At 48.0% G+C, this 17,632-nt stretch overlaps 1 protein-coding gene across 1 annotated transcript in view; it reads left to right on the forward strand.

Annotated features, from left to right (window-relative positions):
• LOC119431026 (calcium-dependent secretion activator-like) overlaps positions 1-17,632 on the forward strand; it is a 629,635-nt gene that overhangs the window by 186,577 nt on the left and 425,426 nt on the right. The window lies entirely within an intron of this gene.

Here is a 17,632-nt window from a genome sequence, read left to right on the forward strand (position 1 = left end):
CAGGAGAGGAGGACGGCATTGGGCCTCTTCGATTATCCATCTCTGACAGTCCCGGACTGTCCGAAAGACTGCATACGTGACACTCACTGGCTGAAAGCACCATCTTGGGCAGTCCGGGACTGTCGGGAACGGATAATCGAAGAGGCCCATTGTTATTTTGATTTTGTGGCGCGGGGCGTACCGCTGCAGCGTTTGGCATCGTTGATCATGACGGCATTCTGAACTCGATGCACATGTCTACTTGAAATTAACAAAAAATATCTGAGGTGGTTTAGGGGCCTTTAACACAAAATGAAAACTAAGCATGAAAGGCCGAATGTAGCATGAAAGCTACAAACGAAATATGGTTTTCTCAGAAAGAACACTTCACAGCTTAGGAAAAATTCGTCCTGGTCCGGGAGGAATTTTTCGGACGAATTTTTACTCAACTGCGAAGCGTTTTTTCTAAGAAACCCGTATTTCCTTTATAGCTACATTCAAATGGATTTTTCCCTTTCATGATGCTCCACCTTGTGGGATTCTGCAGAACTGATTTGCCAAAAGTAAGCATGTGTTAGATAAACTCCTGGGGGCAAAGTGGTTATGAAAAAAACAGCAGCTTATGAAAAAGTGAAAGATGGGAAATCTTTATTCTTATTACGAGGAAGCTAAGAGTCAATTTCATCGATGTGATGTTTTTAGTGCGAACATATGTAGCAAGCATAAAATGAACTGATAGGTTCCGAATGGTTTGTAAGGGGTCAGTTAACATGGTTTAAGGTGGATCCCATATGGCTGAATCATGTTCAAGGTTTGGGTGGAATATTTGATATAGCAACAATTTAAGATGTACGGGTGCTTGATGAAAAAGTTGCCTCAGGCCATTGAGCAAGAATTATTGAGGAGGCTAAATGGTGCTCGCTCGGGTGTCCCAATAAAGTTGCTGACGCACCCTCTTTCGTGAGTCAGCTCACAGAGAAGGCAAAACGCGCTTGGCACGCTCTTCGAAGAGGCTGGTTCACGGTGGTAGAATAGGAACGATGAACAAATGGCGCCGCTTCGGCAGTGCCTTTATTAGCATGTACCGAGTACGCAGAAACAGTATTTACTGTCTTCCCAAAATCACCGTTGGCGTGTTAACCAATATATTATATATATATTGTTGCTATTATTGTTAATGAAAAATCGTTGAATCGAGAAATTGTCAGTTTCCAAGCACATTACTGAAAGATTAATCACTGAGAGGACAGGCTGATTTAAAAAGCAAAGTTCATCGACGCTTTCTGCAAGATATTTCTAGTCCCCTGTGCCACGTCTACAATGGTCACCGCGGCTTCACTTACTGCGTGTTTCAGGCTGTTTCTGTTTGTTGTTCCTCTGAGTGGCTGGCCAAGGTCGGCCACGAAGGCGCGGCGACGCTGCTCTACTTGCCGCACTGCTCCTGTCATTTGCAGTCTGCAGCATTTCGTAGGTGCGTGCACGTTTGTACTCGCCATCTGATGCTATTGGCGCAGGCACCTGAAGCCCAATGCTACCCACAATGGCGTGAAAACCAAATATTTTTTTTACACGTTGTACACTCGCTGGTAAGAATTTTCACACTTCCAGAAAAATACACAAGCGGCCCTTGTGATTGGCGCTCTGTGTCAGTCTTGTCGAGGTTACCGGTGCCAATTAGAAATTTTTAAGCTCCATAGAGCCTGGTACACTTATTTTTGTGGGCAAGGCTGGCAGACAAGCTGTTAAAAACAACGTTTTAAAGCGACAAAAATTGCGATAATAACGGACATTTTACTGCACAGCAAAACTACGTGTCTGTGAGCCCACAAGACCTGTCTCCCCACCTGGTCACTGTTGTGGTGCGGCAACGTGCTTGCGGCGCTCGTTTTCCCGCCTCTCCTGTTCTATCACCATGGGCTCGCCAGTTCAAGGCCATTCGGTGACGATTAACCACTAGCGTTTTACGCACGAATGGATGTGTTTCTTGCGCCTCTTCACCGGGAATAATGAAAGAAATGCGTCACTTAAAGAGTAATTACCTCTGTGATGTATTTATTTAGAATGCCAAATCTATAATGCATGTTACTTAAAACACGATAAGGCAGGTATGAATTGTTTCAGTGAATGATGGTACTTGCCCTCTATGCCATTAGCTCATATTTAGATTGTTCTTCTAACTTCTTCCCCGCCTCTGCCTTAGATGATTGAAAGCATCGTTAATGACCATTGCTGGGAACTGCTAACTCCTGCGATACTATCGCTTCAGGTGTCCGACGATTCGTATGGTGCTGGTAAAAGACAGTGCTCTGAATGCACTATGCCTACTTCTGTATCTTGTGGGTCAATTTTTAAACATAATGATTTGTTTTCTGTGCTGCTGTGAGAAGGCAGCGAGTTTGTCCGGAGCTTCTCGATGCCACCCTGCTGGTCCAAGTCTCTAATATTCCAGCACCAACCTATTGCTTGTCCTCTTGGTAACTACTTCACAGCTTCCATTCGGAAGTCCTTGTTGCATGCTAAGAATATTTTAAGCATAAACTTAAATGATAATGAACATACGCAGCCGTAACAGATGCACATAAATGCGGAACTTCCAATTGTTTTTTAATGTGCAGATGAATTCTATACAGGAGGTTGGACAACAAAAATTGACGTCTTGTTCTTTGATGCAATAATAAAGAAAGGAACCAAATAGTAAAACTCGTCGAAACCACTCTTCCTAGCAAATCCATCAGTCAATTGCCAGCCTCTACTTCTGTTGGGATGTTTTCTGCCTGTTTCGCGCTTCGCTTGCGCAGTGCTGCCTCATACGGATTCCCACATAGTAAAGAATTTTGGCTACAGCGTCATTTTTGTGTTTGTGGCATGAAAACATGAGGTCCAAGTTTTGAAGAGCATGGTCGATGGTTTCCCAAAAAAGAACGGATGGAAAGCGCTCGCCTTTGTTGCACCGTGCAAAGTGCGCACAAAATCTGAGAAGCCAGCGCTGCTGGCACAATGCAGAAGCCCGCGAGAGCTCTAATAAAGACGGAAGGCCTGCATATCGTGAAAGAAACCGCAACAGCTCGCATGCCCAAATTGGAAGCTTTTCCTCCCAAGGTCACCTACGCATTCACTCACACTACATCTGAGCGAGTGAACTGTGGCGGCGTCGGCAGACGTCGTCTGCTCCGGAATTACTACTAGCAGTTTGTTTCAAGTGCAGCACAACATGCAATTAGGACAGTATTCATTAATAGCTGCTGCTAAAATGCCTGCCACTTCTATTTATTGATGTTACAGAATGAAATTGGAGAAAATTTACAACATACGAGACTACATCGCCATTTTTTGTGCATAGAATCCATAGAAGAAGAGCTAAACAATGGTGACGCGCCCGACGTGTCATCTGTTGTGCTGCGACGAAAACTGCATTTCCTCCTCGCCCGACCGTGACTTTATCGGGTTGCCGTCGCAACCTAGGAGATTCCTCTCGTCAAAAACTTCTTTCTCCGTGCCTCAGGTAACCTAGAGTGCGACTAGCGTTGTTAGTAATCTTAAGTTATGAGACTGCCATGACAAATTGTTGAATATGTAAATATCAAGATATTTATAACTGCTAATGTGCTTTAATTTGGTGTACTGTGTATGTGAGATTGTTCGGCTTTTAGGTCTGTTCGTGCTTTTACAGTCAGTTGTTAACCATTTACTATGTACTACACCAGTTAGACATACAGTCTTGGACCAGTAATTCTGACTCGACGAGCACTACCAAAATGTCCGAATAATCGGGAGTTGGAAATACCGGATTCGCCAGGAAAAAAGTAACCGAAAGGGGAACACATCCCGAACTCCTCAGCTGGGATGGGTTGCAGCTTTGCTTCCTCCACTTTGCAGGATTCCACACAATAATATAATATAATGCGCATGGACGGCAATGTCTTCTGCATAAACTTCAAGGACGTTCGCAGGCAATAAATTAGGTCTTGAGGAGTTCGTTGAGATCGCAGTTCTTGCCTCCCGAACTGCGTTCCTTAGTTTTCCTCCTGGAGAGCTTCAGGGCGGTGGACAAGCGGCGACAGAGAACACCGACGGGGTGACGGAGACCGACGGGTATTGAAGGTTCGGGAAGCAGGAGGTGAGGCTTTGAAGTGCTGAGAGGCAGAAGCGGAACGGAATGGAGAGTCGCAACGGTTGCTTGGTGCCCTCGGAGAATCCGAAGGATACCATCTGCGCCGGCGGCAAAACCGTGCTACATGCCCAGGCAGGCTGCAAGAATAACAGATAGGGCGGTTGTCATGGGTGCGCCATGGATTGAGAACAGTGGGCTGAAACTGATGGAGATATTGGCGAGGTGGGCGCACGGGCTGCTATGGCGGCCAGTAGCTGCTTGGAGGGGCATATGTTGCAGCTACTCTCGGAGGTGAGGGAAAAGTGCTGGTAGGTCTGGATTGAATAGCTGCAGGCCTTGGATTTGCGACAACGGCAGCGTACTGAGTGGAACAGGCGTAGGAGGCGGTTTATGTGCAAGTGGTATGGCGCTAACGACTTGGTCTTGTATCACCTGATGGAGATCCGGAGACAAGGGTGAAGCCGACGCTTAACTGGATGGCAGAAGAGAGAGTTGACGTGCCACTTCTTGTACAAATTGCGTGATTTGGTCGAAGATTGCTGAACTGGAAGGAGTAGCACTGACACCGTCACTCGTAGCTGAAAGCGCGATGTCCGGAGCGGAAGTTCGGCGCGTAGAAAGCCGTTGTTTGCGTAGCGTTTGCGTAGCTTTCATAGCTCTGGCAAAGCGAGGTGAGGTCATTGACCGTCTGAGGATTCTTTGCCAAGAGCATATGGAAGGCATATATTGTCTATGCCTTTCAATATGTTCTTGATTTTCTCATCTTCGGACATATCTGGGTTGATACACCGGCAAATGTCAACTACATCTTCAATGTAGGAGGTAAAGTTTTCGCCCTTTTGTTGGGCACGGCAGCGAAGCTGGTGTTCAGCCCGAAGTTTGCGCACAGCAGGGTGACTGAACACTTCTTAAGTTTCGTTCGAAACGCTGTCCAGGTAGAAAAGTCAGCCTCATGGTTGCGGAACCAAAGATGGGCGACCCCGGAAAGGTAGAATGGTACGTAACCAAGCTTGTCAGCGTCATGCCATTTGTTGTGGGTACTCACTCGGTCGTACGATGACAGCCAGTCCTCTACGTCATGATCGTCAGTGCCGTTGAATACGGGAGGATCCCGTTGGCGTGGCGCACCAGGACAGATGACCGAAGGCGGTGCCGGGGGTGGATCGGTAGGACTAGTCTCCTCAGGCATGGGAGATGTGACAGGGATTGTCCGGCTGCAGAGATCCAGGTTTGCAACAGGTCCAGCACCTCCACCAAATGTTACGAAGCACTTGGGGAAGTCAGCGTTCGCGACTAGAACGATAAAGCAGCGAGAGGTAGCACAGCCGATCGAGCACCGACACAAGGCTTATCTCTCTCGTCGTTCTCTCTCTCACAGACACATCCCCACTGCTCCTTATTTCACAGTACAAATGTAATAATATAATGTGCCTTGAACAACTCCCGTGTATACCCGCCGTGGTTGCTCAGTGGTCGTGTTGTTGGGCTGCCGAGCACAAGGTCGCGGCCCGGACACGGCGGCCGCATTTCGATGGAGGCGAAATGAAGAAAACACCTGTGTACCTAGATTTAGGTGTGCGTTAAAGAACCCCAGGTGGTCCAGATCAATTCGGAGTCCCCCACTACGGCATGCCTCATAATCATATGGTGGTTTTGGCACGTAAAACCCCACAATTTTTTTTTAGACTCCCGCGTATGATGGTCCTTATGACGGTATAAAATTTTATTTTTTTTCTCGAAGTGTAAGGCATACCTTCTTTGTCTCTTTTTCGCAAGCCCTACTGTGATGAGAATGTAATGAGGTGTGGGCCCAGGACAACTCGCCAAGGAACACAATCGACCACTCGAGTACACACAAACACAGAATCTGTATTAACAACACAAAATACAAGCTTGACGATAGACGGGTACTTAAAGATGTACGCTGACTAACACGTGCAGTCCTGAAGCTGCTACTAGAGTATCTGTTATATAAATTGTCTCTCACCACACGCTTCCTTTGCGTGGAGCCCGTTGCGCGTAGAGGCCAATGCCGATCTCGAAGGGTCGACTGGCAGTAGGGCGACGTCAACGTGGGTCTACCCACAGTACCGTGGGATCTACGGCGGCAGCGGCGACGGCAGCCGACGTAGTCGTGGTAGCCGCGCAGTAGCTTCCGCTACTGCTCTCGCCTCGGGCAGCAGGCTGGTCATGGCAGTGGCCTGGGAAAGCGGCCACCTCGCCTGGTTCCCTGGACTGTTGCCCAGCAAAAAGACGGGCCCTTGAGGCTGCCTGAGATACTTTTTAGAACTACAGGAAGTTGAGCTAGTTGGTAGGGATTCATTGTGCAAGAAGGTTAGGGTGTGCAGACACGGACACGAGAGAACAGAACCATACAACACAAACGGGGTTTGTGTCGTCTGGCTCTCTTCTCTTGTGTCCGTGTCTGCATACCTTACTTTCTTTCACGATCAAGGGACTTTGTGATGCATTGTGACTGCATATGGTCCCACGGTGCTCACCGGTGGTGCGATAGAGCAGCGGCCGCCAATTTTTTGTGCGCTCGAAGTACTATATGTCTTTATCATGAGCACTGTACACTTCTGAACATTCATAAAGCAGCCCTTCACACGCAAGAGGTACGTGTTCCATGTGAATTGCGTGTCTTCGCCTCTGCAGGTGTAACGTGGTTCCAGAGCTTTGGGCACCGAAGACAAACACTCAGATTTGTAGTCATTTTTCCGGCTTAGACTTTTAGGGTATATTTTCCTTCCTTGGCTTCTTAACTCAGGATATGATACATGACCCTGTGTGATCTGCATTGACAGTGAACACAAATTCAGTGGCGTGTTCACACTCACCGTCAACGTTGGCCTTACACGTGCTCTCTTTGCGTTAAGCTGTGTGAAATAGACCAGTACTGATGATTGGGCTAGTTTATGTGACGTTAAAGGGACACTGAAGTCAAATAAAAAGTCAAGTTTAAGTGATAGAGCAATGCTCTAGAACGTCTAAGGCGTCAATATAATCGCGAACAGAGCTTTAGTAATTGAGAAATTGAGGTAAATGCAGGACACGATAAAAGACTCCCCAGGGACATTCCGGTACTTACCTGATGATGAAGGCACCCCTCAAAAAAAGTATGTCAGTACTCAACCACTCATATTAAAAAGATTGTTTCGTTGCATTATAAGATGGAAGAAAATGCTACTTGTCTACTTCTATTAGATTCTTAGAAAAAAAAAAACCTTTTTGACTTTACACTTGATAGCGACGCGGGCGGTCAAAAGGTTTCGTTCTCGCTCGACTCTGCGCCGCGCACGCTTTCGGGTTTCAGAAGTTTTGTTAGCACGTAGTGCTGCGCTGGTGTTACTGGCTTGCTAAACTCGCACTTGAATTTGCTAGCAGCGTGAGAGTCGCGACAGCACGTCCAGACGATGACCAGCTTCGTCGCCCGACGTCGCATTGCTGGAGTCCTCGCTGCTTTCGCGCTTGGAAGAGCCAGTGTCGAGGCATAGCGTCCTCTATAACTCTATAAGTTATAGAGGAGTCTATGGTCGAGGCCGCCGTCGTAGTACGCAACGACGCCGGCAGCACAAGCCCTCAGCAGCATGTCACGCTCATCGGAGCTTCAATCGCTAAAATCGAGCCCAGCATCGCAAGCCAATGTGTCGTCAGGGTTGTCAACTAGTTGGTATATTGCGACGAGCGTCGACGATCACTGTGTTCACAATTCGGTGTGCGCTTTACCTTTCTCAATCGTGGTTAGCCACCATAGTTCCGTTTTCGCACTGCCGTTGGCTCTGTCTTGGCTCTGTTTCTGGCCGCGCGTTTGTACTTTCCGAAAAAAAAAAAGCCATAGCGCCGTCTGCGGACGCCGTTTTGCTCACCGGCGACACGTCACTATATGGCCATGACGTCACCACTCCTCGCTCGGGCGGGCGATTTGAATTGCGTTAGAGGTACGTGGACGCTTCACACGCAATTTTCTCTTCGAATAAATCTTTTCTTGGCACGAAACAACCGTTTCGAGGTTTCTGGTATGATATTTTAACAGTCCACATTGAAATATTGCCTTTGGTGTCCCTTTAAGATAGGCAAAGCATCGCAAAGAAAAATAGAAATGCAACGGCCAGAGAACGGGAACTTGCCAACACATGTGCAATCGTCGAAGCAGTGCAAGAAACAAAAAAGGGAGATCCTTTTTCTGTCCGTAATTTTTCTGCTGATTCACCCATTTACATTATTAAATACACTACAATGTTAACGTGCACAGCAAAATAACATCTGGAATATAACTGCTCCATGTCGTAGCTTGCAGCAGTGAGCTCTGTCTGCGGGGTGCACTTGCATCGTAATTTGCACTCATTTTCTACTTTGTATAATAGCTGATGCCATGAATGTGGTGACCTTTTTCAAGAGAAGGCACGAGAAAACGCGTTTTCTTGTACGTCAGGCCTTGAAAGCTGCAGTGCGAAATCACTGGAAGTGCCGTGTATGCCTTCGGCTCGTCGTCTGCTTTACATGTCAGTGCTCTTACTGCTGTTGTTAGCGGCGCTGTTCACCAGCACATTGCTGGCACCTTACGACGGCCGCCCGGTACCTATGAAAGAACCTTTTAAGTCTTAATGGGCCATCAGCAACTGACAGTATTGTTCGACCCAATGAGGCAGGAGAGCGCTGTTGCGACAGCAAGAGTGCATAGATGGTTGACATTTTTGGCTAACTACTGGTACGTAATCATGCATAAGCCCGTAGCAGCGATTGCACGCGCTGACACGTTGTCACGTTTCTCATTATCTGACACAAAAGAACAAGCAGAGCAAATGTGTTTTTTTTCTACTATTGTTGAGTTGCTCACAGCCTAAGACATTGAAGATCAAACAGACCATAACAGGCTCGTAGCAAGCGTTCAAAACATGATCTGGCACGGTTGGTCAAAAAAGCGTTCCAGATAAGCTGTAGAAACCCGCGAAGGACCACACAGGAAGAGCGGTCAATGAGCAAACATATCGTTTTTATGGAACAACAATCACGATGACGACGATGATAGCAGGTGAGCGAGAAAGAAGTTTCTACAGACTCCCCGCGGCGACATGAAGGGTTATTTTGGTGTCCTTGGAACAGAGACAGTCTGGTTGCACCATATCAGTTCCAGCAGGCCAGATAAGGTGAAGGAAACCTCGCACAGGCGGCATTGTTCACTGGTTCATGTAAATTCGCTTTGTTGTCGGTATTCACCAGGGCCTGTGCCTTGTCCTTGTCTTACCGAATGCACAGTTGCACTTTGTTTCGTAGTGTCAGTTCTTGCGTGCACACGTAATGGTGTTAGACGACGTTGCTCAACGTTGAACGTCAGTAGCTGGCGCTTAGTATTCTGTGGTCATTGCTTGATCTTCCTTGAAGCAATGTGGACGTTGTCAAGAGGTGTCCAGCGTCGGCAAATCACTCGGCGAAATGGACACCTTGGCCTGTCTTTGCACTGCTTTGATTTTGTGCAGATGATATCCGATCTCGGTTACATCGTTGTTCTTGCTTTTCTGGATATCTGCAGCAGTAGTAGTCTTAATGGTCGGACGTTGGTTGTTTGTGCCATGTAGGATTCGTTGAGGGTTAAATACTTCATTCTGACAGCAGGGGATAGGGCTGTGGACAGACGCTCTTCTACGTTGATTGCGCAGTGACGATGGGCCTCCTGTTGTCTGCACCGGTACTGGCTGGAATTCATTTCGCTTCGGTTCATGCATGCACCTCCGTGGTCATCAATACAATGAGTATGTTTTCCCGTTCCTGGATGGCACCGTGACTCTTGGGTGGGAATGAGGTCTTCGTGAACTCCTGCACTGTTCATCAGAGACATTGTTGAACCGCGTGTTGCTATTTGATCCGTTCTCGTGTCTTGGACACTGTGTGAAGGTTCTTTCGGTATCTCTGTGGCTACAAGAGATACCGTCCTTGTGCTTTCGACTCGTCTCTAAAGTCCAAATGATGACATCAGTTGATAGCTGTCATCGGCTCCATCATACACGTCTCTAACCATGTTACAGTTAAACCTGCTTATAACGAACCTCCATATAGCCCCGGCGGCCGCATTTCGATGGGGGTGAAATGCGAAAACACCCGTGTACTTAGATTTAGGTGCACGTTAAAGAACCCCAGGTGGTCGAAATTTCCGGAGTTCCCCACTACGGCGTGCCTCATAATCAGATCGTGGTTTTGGCACGTAAAACCCCATAATTTAAATTTTGAACCTCCATATAACGAATTCCTGGATATAACGAAGTTTTTGCATTCTCCGCCGTGACTCCATAGAAGCGCATATATTTGAAACCTCTACGTAACGAAGTGGCAGCGGGAGACCCCCTCGATATAACGAATTTTTCCCGCCGACAACCTAGAGATTTCGCCCCAAATTTTGTCATTTTTGCGCGAGCAGCAACCGGAAGCACCTTCTCCGCCGCGCTGGAATGTGAAGCGGCGGCGGCGCGCTTGGCGCATTCGAATTCACGGCGCGAGAGCGAGTCCACGTGTGCGTGCGTGCCAGCATGCGCGAAGCGGGCCTGCATCCCTCGACCCGGTGATCTTGCCGCCTCGGGCGTGACCTTTCCCCTTCCCTTCATTCAAACATGACCCCGCCGCTTGTTGCAGCTGGCCCAGCCCGCCAAGCCGGCACTCTCCTTTTCCTGTTGATGTTGCTGAAGGAAAAAAAAAAAAAAACGTGTATTTTTTTTTTCAACGTGCTGGCTACGTCTCTCTCTGGTTACTGCGCAAGTCTCTGCGCTTCACTTCACTAACTTGACACTAGGTGACACTATATGACGCTACGACGCCATCGTGCCGCTCGCTCTACTACGTTTCCGACGCCTCGCGCTTGTGCGAAACGATACGCGTCCACGCATCCAGTACCTGGTGTGACATTCGAAGGATGAGTGCTTCGACGAAGAAACACGGGATATTGACCTTGTCTGCAGTTCGCTTTGAAGATAAGCCCGTGCGGGTGCACACTTTTTCCACATCGCAGACACTTTCAAGATACGGTGGCCGCCACCGAAGCAAACGCCTCTCTTTCTCGCCTCCCCTGCCTTGCCTAGCGCGGAAGCGCACTTCCGCCCCCCTTCTCCCTCGCGCGCGCGAGATTGAGTCGGCTGACCCCCGCAAGCTTTCACTCACACACACAGCGTACGACGCGCGGCAACGATGTTGCCGTGTTTCGACTTTACACGGAACCTCAAAGCGACGTCCACGGTGACGGCACAAATGCGCTTCTCAATGAAATGTGCTTCAGCGCGGTTAGTACTCTGACGGCAACAGCAAATTCGCACCACCTACCGGCAGCTTCTCCGCGTTAGCAGGAACTCATCTCGAAGGCCATGCTTTTGTGCGCGACAATTGGCAACAACTGTACGAGCAGGAAATGTGTCATGGTGGCCATGTTGTAAGTTCACTATCGCTGGCGACTGTCTTCCGGGCATCGCAACTCGAGAATCGAACGTCTGTGCACATGAGATTTTGCCGATTTTGTGCCTGTGCGTGTAGAACAAGAAAAATAGTAAGCACTAACCGTTTGTTGGGCAATGAGCGACTACGGCTTAAGCGGTCAGCCAATAGATGGGGTTCAGTGCGGGCTGGGTGGGGGAATCTTCGCGACTACGTAAACCGCAATTACGCATTAAGCGGGTACGTGTTAACGAGGTTTGACTGTACTATCCTTACTTTGTATAGCTGCCTGCTAATTTGCTGTCGCAATCGCAAAGACCTTCGCCTTTCAGGCAAAACTGAGACTTTTTTCGTCATCGCAACTTTAGTGTATTGGGGGTAAATCTTGAGCGATAGTACATATGGTAAGCGTTTCTTTTTCCAATTTTTGTGCCGAACCTGCATATAACGAAATCCTCTTTATAACAAAGTTTTTCGGGAATTTGTGAATTAGCTGTACTACCGGTTTTAGACACAATATTGTCTTCAGTAGGTACTTCCATGTCATTGAATATTGCTGTCTTTATGCCGTTCCTTCGTTTACCTTCTTCAATGCAGCCATGGCTGTAGCTTCGGTCTTACAATCTTTTACCGGTTGTATGTTTTGCAGCGCTTCAAGGCACAAGAGTAATAAGATTGTCATTGTTGCCCATGTTGTCATAAGACGGCATTGCCGAGGCAAACATTCCGTTGCTGCTCGAACGGTATATCTGCATAGCTCGAGGCCTTGTTCAGTTGCAGAGCAAATGGTCCCTAGTTCTTCTGACGAACTTCAGCAACAAGTTTCAGCACGTCCCTCAAGGCATGGCTGTCACCTTTCTCAACAAAATTGCGGACTTCTCCGACGTCGGCACTGTAGAGGTGACTTCACCGGACCTGACAGATGCTACCACGCTTAGCAGCCGCATTCACAATAATGCCGGTTTGTTGGAACAACAGAAGCAACGACTATTAGGCCTCGTGAACGAATTCTCTAGCTGCTTCTCTACAGAATCTAAAGTTTAGCGCACCTCCGTTTCGAAACACCGTATTTTCTCAGAGGAATCGGCGCCCCCAGTTTGTCAGCATCCATATCGCGTGTCGCCAATGGAAAGAGAGGCGATTAAACGCCAGGTTAAAGAAATGCTGAACAATGACGTGATTCAGCCTTCGACAAACCCATGGGCGTCCCCCGTCGTTCTGGTAAAAAAGGACAATACACTACGTTTCTGTGTCGACTACAGATGGCTTAACAAAGTCACCAAGCGCGATGTTTAGCCCCTGCCAAGGATTGACGATGCCTTGGACCGTCTACATCATGCCCAGTTCTTTACCTCATTAGATCCTAAGTCAGGGTACTGGCAGATCGAAGTCGACGAGCGCGACCGGGAGAAGACTGCATTCGTGACACCTGACAGGCTATACGAGTTTAAAGTCCTCCCATTCGGCCTGTGTTCCGCTCCCGCCACATTCCAGCGAATGATGGACACTGTACTCGCTGAACTGAAGTGGCAGACGTGCCTCGTCTACCTGGACAACATCGTTGTGTTGTCTGAAGAGTGTTCTTGATGCTATCCGCAAGGCAAACCTCACCATCAAGCCTGAAAAATGCCACTTTGGTTTTCAGGAACTCAAGTTTCTGGGACACGTGGTCAGCCCCCAGGGCGTTCGGCCAGATCCTGAGAAGTTGGCTGCCGTTGCTGAGTTCCCTCGTCCTACAGATAAGAAGGCTGTTCAGAGGTTTTTAGGACTCTGCGCCTACTACCGTCGTTTCGTTGAAGGTTTCTCAAAAATCGCTGAGCCTTTGACGAGATTAACACACCGCAATGTGGCCTTTCTGTGGACGGAAGAACAAGAACAGGCGTTCACAGAATTATGCAAACGACTGCAAATAGCTCCGGTGCTCGCGCATTTTATTATGATGCTGAAACTGAAATTCACATGGAAGCCAGCAACATTGGTCTCGGAGCCGTTCTTGTTCAGTGGCAAGACGGGACGGAACGTGTAATCGCTTATGTGAGCCGTAGTCTCACAAAGGCAGAGGCTAACTACTCGACCACTGAAAAGGAGTGTTTAGCAGTCGTTTGGGCCATCAGTAAATTTCGACCCTACCTGTATGGCCGGCCATTTCGAGCGGTCAGCGACCACCATTCACTTTGTTGGCTTGCCAATCTCAGGGATCCATGAGGCCGCCTCACTCGTTGGAGTCTGTGCCTACAGGAGTATGACATAACTGTCGTCTACCGATCTGGACGAAAGCACAGCGACGCTGACTGCCTGTCACGTGCTCCGATTCCATTGACATCATCAGATTTGGAGCAAGATTTACCATTTCTTGGTGTCAATGACACGGTGAGGATGGCTGACCTACAACGTGCCAACACAGACCTGCTTGCTCTTATCCAGTATCTTCAAGGAGCTGACGTTGTTGTCCCATGCCCGCTGTCACGAGGACTGACATCGTACTGCCTGCGGAGCAATGTACTTTACAAGAAAAACTTTGAAAACAGTCAGGAAACGTTCCTTCTCGTCGTTCCTACGGTATTGCGCCAAGAAGTTTTGTAGGCATGTCACGACGACCCCTGTGTCGGACACTTAGGCTTCACCAGAACACGAGTGCGCATACGCCAGCGATACTACTGGCCACGGCTATTTTCGTCTGTTCAGCACTATGTGAACACCTGTCGTGACTGCCAGAGGCGTAAAGTACCACCCGTCAAGCCCGCCGGTCTGCTCCAACCTCTGGACCCACCTCCAGCACCGTTCCAACAAGTGGGCATGGATCTCCTAGGTCCGCTTCCCACGTCATCTTCGGAAAACAAATGGATAATCGTCGCAACTGACTACCTAACCCGTTACGCCGAGACCAAAGCTGTACCCCGGGCAACCGCTGCTGAAGTCGCCAAGTTTTTCGTCCTCAACATTGTACTGCGCCATGGTGCACCCGCTGTCCTCATTACTGATCACGGTGCAGCATTTACTGTAGATTTAATACAAGGAGTGGTCACGCTGACGCACAGCAACCATCGGAAAACCACGGCTTATAACCCCCAAACTAACGGATTGACAGAGCGCCTTAACAGAACACTGGCCCATATGCTCTCGATGTATGTTGATGTAGAGCACAAGACATGGGACAAAATTTTGCGATACGTGACATTTGCCTATAATACAGCTCAGCAGGAGACCACCCAGCTCACCCCATTTGAACTTGTCTGTGGACTTCGTGTCACGACACCTTTAGACGCCATGCTTCCAGTAGGCGACGGCACCACGACAAGCGAGGGCGCTGATGACTTTATCCAGAAAGCAGAGGAAGCTCGCCAGCTTGCTCGGAACCGCATCCGCAGTCAGCAGAGTACCGATGCCCGTCGTTACAACCAGAGCCGACGGAATGTCCAGTACAACTCCTGCGATCACGTGTGAGTGTGGACACCTGTCCATCACCGTGGGCTCTCAGAGAAACTATTGTGACGATACTTCGGACCACATGAGGTTGTGCACTGGCTTAGTGATGTGAATTACGAGGTCCTGCCCCAAAGCGTTGATCCTCGCTTGAGTCGACGACGTCCCCGCCCCGAAGGTGTACACGTAGTACGGATGAAGCCGTACTACACCCGCGAGTGAAGTGCAACTTTGAAACCCTTTGCCGTCCTACGCAGTGTTGTGGTTATCCTTAGTTTTTGTGACCACATTTGCTATTAGAGTTGTCCTACCACCTTATGCACTTTATTTTACCCAGCCGACCGGTCGCTTTCGAAAGGGGAGAAATGATGCGAGATAGGCTGGCACCTGCGGCCGCCGGCCGCTGCAACGAGAACGACAAAGTGTGTTCTGGAACGCGCGCTCCCCGAGTGTCAGCCTTGACTAAAAAGAACACCGTTTTGCCAAGGCGTCGACTGCTAACTTCGTGACAATATAATCGCGAACAAAGCTTTAGTAATCGAGAAATTGAGGTAAATGTAGGACACGATAAGAGACTCCCCAAGGACATTCAGGTACTTAGCTGATGACGAAGGCACTCCTAAAAAAAAATGTCACTAGTACTCAACCACTCGAATTAAAAACATAATTTCATTGGATTATGAGACGGAAGAAAATGCTACTTGTCTACTTCTATTAGATTCTTAAAAAATAGAACTTTTTGGCGTTACCCTTGATAATGACATGGGTAGTGTAAAGGTTTCATTTTCGCTAAAGTGAACTAGACAATGTTTTGCGCACGACTCTGTGCCACGCACTTTTGAGTTTCAGTAGTTCCTATATTGCGTAGTGCTGCGCTGGTGTTACTGGCTCGCTAAACTCGCACTTGAAATTGCAAGCAGCACAGAATGCCACGTCCATGTGATGTCGCGCGATGCCCGAACCAATGCTTCCTTTCCAAACGGTCCGCGCGACAGCACGTCCAAACGGTGACCAGCTTCGTCGCCCGACGTCGCAATGCTGGAGTCCGCGCTGCTTAATTTCGCGCTCGGAAGAGCCGGTGTTGAGGCCGCCGTCTTAGTACGCAACGATGCCGGCAGCGCGAGCCCTCAGCAACATGTCACGCTCATCGGAGCTTAAGTCGCTGAAATCGAGCCCAGCGTCGCGAGCCAATATGTCATTGTCAATGTTGTCAACAAGGTCAATTGCGACGAGCGTCGACGGTCATCGACAATGTGGCGCACGCTTTTCAGGTCAATTGCGACGAGGTCAATTGCGACGAGCGTTGACAATGTGGCGCACGCTTTTCCTTCCCTTTCGCACTGCCGTCAGCTCTTCTTGGCCGTTTCTGGCTGCGCGTCTGTGTTTTCTGCAAAAAAGTCATACATCTGCGAGCGGCGCTTTCTCACCGGCGGCACATCACTTTACTATGAGACGCATGACGACACCACTCCTTGCTCGGGAAGGCAGGCAATTTGAATGGCGCTATAGGTACACGGACGCTTCAGACGCAATTTTTCCTTAAGTCTTTTCTTGGCACGAGACAACCGTTTCGAGGTATCTGTGATTGTATTTTAACATTCCACGTTGACTTAATATTTGCCTTTAGTGTCCCTTTAAGAGACCGTGTGGCGAAGATGTTTTTAGAAAACTGCCATTGTGCAACACATATTAGACCCTTAATTGCCGATTTTTCTTTTTAAGAAATGAAGTCAGTAATGTGAAAAGGTGGGATCGCACCATGTGGGTGACCAAGACAAAGCGAAGAGGACGCACAACTACTTTACTTCAGAACAAACACTTCATGTACACCCTCAAGCATTAAAGATATACAAAATATGATTAGAAGCACTTATATATTTATATTCCTGCGCACACTCGAGCGTCAAAGTTAGGCAACATATCTAACATGGTGTGCTCTATTTGTTGCAAACCTAACACATTTATTTTCATTATTAACAAATTTATTGTAGGGCTCTTCCAAAAAGGTAACCTCACGATGGCTCAGTAGAACAGATGGTTGGCTGATACAACTCTTTTCTTTTGTTAATGTGGACTATTTCGCCGGTCAGCTGTTTTTTATGGTGAGAAAGAACTGTAGTGTAATTGAAAAGGAGCAAGTTCCCACATTGTGAACAGTGCCCTTTAATATGGGAATGAATGTTTCCCCCTAGTGACATTTTGTGTTCCAAAATCCTGTGTTCACACACCGACCCCCAATGTATACTTTTTCACAAGATAGGGGCAAACATCATACAATGGAAGATCTAAACTTGAAAAACGCTAGCCGTATGCTTTACCGTGCACTTAATTAAATCTATTTACTTTAATAGTTCATGAAACTCTACAATCCAGCCCAGCACATATTTTACTGAGCTTGTTAGGTGCTGAAAAAACTTCTTCTAGACTTTACCTGCTGCCCATGTTTTTTTTAGGTTATGCAGAATCTTGTGCACATATGTTATGGACACAATTTTTTTCCTGCTGTCATTCTCTTATAATGTTAGGCTCCTTCTAAAAGCCATTGCACAGATAACAAACCAACTTATAGGCTGATCTACACAGCTTATGTTTTTCGTATCCTGCATTCTTTAGCCTGATTACTTGGCTGAAACATCCATTTGTTTGATTCAGGGGTGTGCTAGAATTAGGCAGATAACTGTCAAACGAATCATCAGTCTGCTG

Source organism: Dermacentor silvarum, chromosome 10, assembly GCF_013339745.2.
Source record: "Dermacentor silvarum isolate Dsil-2018 chromosome 10, BIME_Dsil_1.4, whole genome shotgun sequence".
NCBI lineage: Eukaryota > Metazoa > Arthropoda > Arachnida > Ixodida > Ixodidae > Dermacentor > Dermacentor silvarum.